The sequence below is a fragment of the Chiloscyllium plagiosum genome, chromosome 44 (assembly GCF_004010195.1).
Source record: "Chiloscyllium plagiosum isolate BGI_BamShark_2017 chromosome 44, ASM401019v2, whole genome shotgun sequence".
NCBI classification, from domain to species: domain Eukaryota; kingdom Metazoa; phylum Chordata; class Chondrichthyes; order Orectolobiformes; family Hemiscylliidae; genus Chiloscyllium; species Chiloscyllium plagiosum.
The window spans coordinates 5,375,378-5,380,727 of record NC_057753.1 but is presented as its reverse complement, the minus strand read 5'-3'; the positions used below and the strand labels follow the sequence as shown (position 1 = coordinate 5,380,727).

Here is a 5,350-nt window from a genome sequence, read left to right as displayed (position 1 = left end):
GACCTACCTGCTTGCCAGGCAGCTGCGAAACGTCACAATGCCCGGGGTGATTGATGGCGGGCACGACCAATAGGACATGGGAGGCGGGACAATATTCCATTGTGCCTGCTCGCTCCCCCAACCAGTGTGCGAATGAGAGGCGGGGCTGCCTACTCTGTAGATTTCACCAGCACCACTGATCCAGATTTCACCCGACCCCAAGTCTTGATAATGATGTTGGACTGGAGTGGACCAAGTTAAAAATCACACAACACCAGGTTATAGTCCAGGCAAAAGTGAGGACTGCAGAGGCTGGAAACCAGAGTTTAGATCAGAGTGGTGCTGGAAAAGCACAGCAGGTCAGGCTATTCGTGATGAAGGGCTTTTGCCCGAAATGTCGATTTTCCTGCTCCTCGGGATGCTGCCTGACCTGCTGTGCTTTTCCAGCACCACTCTGATCTAAACCAGGTTGTAGTCCAACAGGTTTATTGGCAAGTACAAGCTTTTGGAACGATTCTTTGTTCAATACATCAGTTAAGAACCATGCAACACCAGGTTATAGTCCAACAGGTTTATTTGGAAGCACTAGCTTTCGGAGAGCTGCTCCTTCATCAGGTATTTCGTGGAATACAACAGAATTTATGGCACAAGTTTACACTGTGATGCAACTGAAATGATATGTTGGAAAAGACCACAGTGGCTCAGTGGTTAGCATTACTACCTCACAGAGCCAGGGATCTAGGTTCAATTCCTGCTTTGGGCCACTATCCATGTGGAGTTTGCACATTCTCCCCGTATCTGGGTGGGTTTCTTTCCACAAAGATGTGCAGATCAGGTGACTTAGCTATGCTAAATTGCCCATAGTGTTGGGTGCATTTGTCAGGGGTAAATGTAAGGAAATGGGTCTGGGTGGGTTACTCTTTGAGGATGGGGTTGGGCTAAACAGCCTGTTTTCACACTGCAGGGAATCTTATCTATAACCTGGATTGTTTGTTAAGTCTTTCATTTAAAAAAAAATGATCTTGTTGATTTCATTTCTTCTGTATGTTATCCCAGAACTTTTTAATTTACATTCTCAAGTGAACTTTAACAACAGATGCCATGTCAGCTCAGATAATGCATTGAAGGTGTGAGGTTAAACTGTCTGCGCCTCAACGTTCAGACTGGTTCTATTTCTAAAAAAGGGATTTGCGGAATCTTACATGGATTCGTGCAGTTTTTGAGTAAAATAAAATGTAATTCTGCAAGGACAAATTCACCTCACAAACTTATATTTATGTGTGCATGTGGGTTTGTGAGTGGGGAGAGGTGTGAGTGTTTGTGAGAGAGTGTGTATGTGTATGCTTGTGAGTATAAAGTGGTAGGACACTTGGATCTTTTACTATAAATACTGTGTCCTATGATCCTGCCTCACCAGTTATCTGACGAAGGAGTAGCGCTCTGAAAGCTTGTCCAAATCTTGGTGTGCAATAGCAGCAAATTACTACAGATGCTGGAATCTGTACCGAAAACGGTACAGCAAGATCACAGCAAGTCAGACAACATCCATTGAGAGAGAGAGCAAGCTAACATTTTGGGTATAATATGACACTTCATGGGTGCTGAGTCGATAGGTGCGGTGCTGGAAAAGCACAGCAGGTCAGGCAGCATCCAAGGAGCAGCCAGTCGATGTTTCGGACATATGCTCTTCAACGTCATGGGGTCTGTCTGACCCGCTGTGATCTCCAGCATTTGCTATATTCCCTAACAACGGGACTCGTCTTGCTCCACACGAACCCTGTCAAAATTAATATCAACCTGTTCAGGGATGCAATTACACACCTTCGGATCAGGTGGAATTTGAACTCTAACCTCCTGGCTCAGCGGTAAGGACACTAACACTGCAACCCATGAGCTCTACGCTCAGGAGTCCGGGTTGCTTGAAGGCAGCCGGGGGGGGGGGGGTGGGTAGGGGCGGGGTGCCAATCGGAAATTGGTGAGGGGGGGCGATGAAGGACCAATCAAGAGAGACTGGTCCTCCAACCAATGGGAATGAATGAAGGTCGGAGCTGGAACATCAAACTGTTGTAGCGGTTCGTCCTCCAATCAAGTGGAAGGTGGGGCAAATGAGGGGCGGGGCTGGAGGACTAATCTGCGGCGGTTGGTCCTCCAGCCAATGCGAGTGAATAAAGGGGCGGGTATGGCTGGAGGACCGAGCTGCAGCTGTTGGTCCGGGTAAAAATAAGGACCGCAGATGCTGGAAACCAGAGTCTAGATTAGAGTGGTGCTGGAAAAGTACAGCAGGTCAAGCAGCATCCGAGGAGCAGGAAAATCGATGTTTCGGGCAAAAGGAATAGAGGCAGGGTGCAGAGATAAATGAGAGGGGTAGGGCTGGGGTGAAGATAGCATAGAGTACAATAGGTGAATGGGGGTGGCATGGAGGTGATAGGTCAGAGAGGAAGGTGGAGTGGATAAGTGGAAAGGAAGATAGACAGGTCATGGGAACAGTGCTGAGCTGGAAGGTTGGAACTGGGGTGAGGTGAGGGAACAGGAAATGAGGAAACTGGTGAAGTCCACATTGATGCCCTGGGTTTGAAGTGTTCCGAGATGGAAGATGAGGCATTCTTCCTCTAGGCGTCGAGTGTGAGGGGTGGCGGTGGAAGAGGCCCAGGACCTGCATGTCCTCGGCTGAGTAGGAGAGGGAATTGAAATGTTGGACCACAGGGCGGTGGGGTTGATTGGTGCAGGTGTCCCAGAGATGTTCCCTAAAGCGCTCTGCTAGGAGGCATTCAGTCTCCCCAATGTAGAGGAGACTGCATCGGGAGCAACGGATACAATAAATGGTGTTGGTGGATGTGAGGTAAAACTTTGATGGATGTGGAAGGCTCCTTTGGGGCCTTGAATGGAGGTGAGGGAGGAGGTGTGGGCGCAGGTTTGCAATTTCTGTGGTGGCAGGGGAAGGTGCCAGGATGGGAGGTGGTGGAACCGGTCCTCCTGGGAGCAGAAACGGTGGAGGCGGAGGAATTGGGAATACGGGATGGCATTTTTGCAGGAGGTAGGGTGGGAAGAGGTGTAATCCAGGTAGCTGTGGGAGTCGGTGGGTTTGTAAAAAAATTTCAGTGTCAAGTCCGTCGTCATTAATGGAGATGGAGAGGTCCAGGGAGGGAGGTGTCAGAGATGGTCCAGGTAAATTAAAGGTCGGGGTGGAATGTGTTGGTGAAGTTGATGAATTGCTCAACCTCCTCGCTGGAGCACGAGGTGGCGCCACTGCAGTCATCAATGTGGCAGAGGAAGAGGGGGAGTGGTGCCGGTGTAACTACGGGGGATGGACTGTTCTAAGTAGCCAACAAAGACACGCATTGCTGGGGTCCTGCACGAGGTGGCGCCACTGCAGTCATCAATGTGGCAGAGGAAGAGGTGGGGAGTGGTGCCGGTGTAACTACGGGGGATGGACTGTTCTAAGTAGCCAACAAAGACACGCATTGCTGGGGTCCTCCAACCAATGGGTGTGAATATGGGGGCGGGACTGGAAGACCGAGCGCGTGAGGCTGGTCCTCCAACCAATGGGAATGAATGAGGGGGCGGGCCTGGAGGACAGAGCTGCGTCGGATGGTCCTCTAACCAATGGGAGTGAACAAAGCGGTGGGGCTGGAGTACAGAGCGGCGGCGGTTGGTCCTCCAACCAATGGGAGTGAATGAGAGGGCGGGCAGACCTCGGTGCTCCGTCTTTGGCTGATAACGCTGCATCACTGCGTTTGCTCCAGCGCATGCGTAGTAGTGACAGCGCCGCCGTCGGAAACAGTGGGGAAACCCCGCCTGAGGAAACGAGAAAGGTAAGGCAAGGTGGGTGGGTGCTTGACGCTCCGTGAATCTACTGAACCATTTTTTTTCTAACCTCGAAACCTGGCAGTGCCACTTTCAGATGCGGCGACGTCAACAGCTGTTGCTGCTGCTACTACACGGGCTTCGCTCGGATTTTTAGGCCCCATCAACCGGCCGCCGAAGGGCGGCGCGCGGCAGCACACATGCGCAGTGGGAGCTGCGTCCTGCCGCTAGCCTTCAAGCTGATTGGTTGGAGGACTCCTAGTCCTCCAGGCGCTCTTCCTATTGGTGCCAATCTGCTGTCAATCACTGATCGTGAGCTGGAGCCCGGTGGCTGCAGTGGTGGGCAATGTCCCGTTGCTTTTCCCAAATTATGATGAGGAGGTGCCGCTTTTGGCCTGGGCTGGACAAAGTTTTTAAAAATCTCTCAACGCCAGGTTACAGTCCAACAGGTTTATTTGGAAGTACTAGCTTTCGGAGCGCTGCTCCTTCGTCAGGTAGTTGGTGGGGCAGGATCGTAAGACACAGAACTGAGAGGGCAAGATCATCGTGTCATGCAATTAAAATGACATAATCAACACACCTAGATTGCTGTTGGGTCTCCCATCTTTTAGGATGGGTTGCAGTTGTCGGCTCATTAATATGTAAATCGCAGATCTTCTTCTTTCAAGTCATATTCCTGAGATAACTAAGGTTTTATTTTGGAAAAGTGACTCACCTTTAATGCAATGTCTGAGCTGAGATGTCACTTTTTTTTAATAAAACCTTAAATTATCTTGGGAATGTGATTTGAAAGAAGTTACAGCATATAATCTTATGCTGTAAATACTGTGTTTTATGATCCTGCCCTACTCGCCACCTGACGAAGGAGCAGTGCTCTCAAAGCTAGTACTTCCAAATAAAGCAGTTGGACTATAACCTGGTGTTGTTGATTTTTTTATCTTTTTTCCTAAACTCAACCATCTTGCAAAATGTCCAGATTACACAATAGGAAGTGTTGGATGTCTTGAAACAGTTACAGGTAGATAAATCCCCAGGACCTAATCAGATGTACCCGAGAACTCTGTGGGAAGCTAGAGAAGTGATTGCTGGGCCTCTTGCTGAGATATTTGTATCATCGATAGTCACAGGTGAGGTGCCGGAAGACTGGAGGTTGGAAAACGTGTGCTACTGTTTAAGAAGGGTGGTAAAGACAAGCCAGGGAACTATAGACCGGTGAGCCTGACTTCGGTGGTGGGCAAGTTGTTGGAGGGAATCCTGAGGGACAGGATGTACATGTATTTGGAAAGGCAAGGACTGATTTGGGATAGTCAACATGGCTTTGTGCGAGGGAGATCATGACTCTCAAACTTGATTGAGTTTTTTGAAGAAGTAACAAAGAAGATTGAGGGCATATTGATGTGATCTATATGGACTTCAGTAAGGTGTTCGACAAGGTTCCCCATAGAAGACTGATTAGCAAGTTTAGATCTCACGAAATACAGGGAGAACTAGCCATTTGGAGACAACTGGCTCAAAGGTAGAAGACAGAGGGTGGTGGTGGAGGGTTGTTTTTCAGACCGGAGGCCTG

The 5,350-nt window shown here is 49.4% G+C and overlaps 1 protein-coding gene across 4 annotated transcripts in view; it reads left to right on the top strand.

The window, feature by feature from the left end:
• Positions 1 to 3,168: 3,168 nt before the first annotated feature.
• Positions 3,169 to 5,350, top strand: part of LOC122543488 (zinc finger protein 436-like) — a 48,549-nt gene continuing 46,367 nt past the window's right edge. For 2 of the 4 annotated variants that reach the window (XR_006310051.1, XR_006310052.1), the window contains exons 1-2: positions 3,169 to 3,216; positions 3,338 to 3,791. The gene's annotated coding sequence lies outside the window, so the exon portion shown is untranslated. Of the gene's footprint in view, positions 3,217 to 3,337; positions 3,792 to 5,350 lie in introns of those variants that run through there. The other 2 variants (XM_043682216.1, XM_043682219.1) reach the window with 2 other exon arrangements.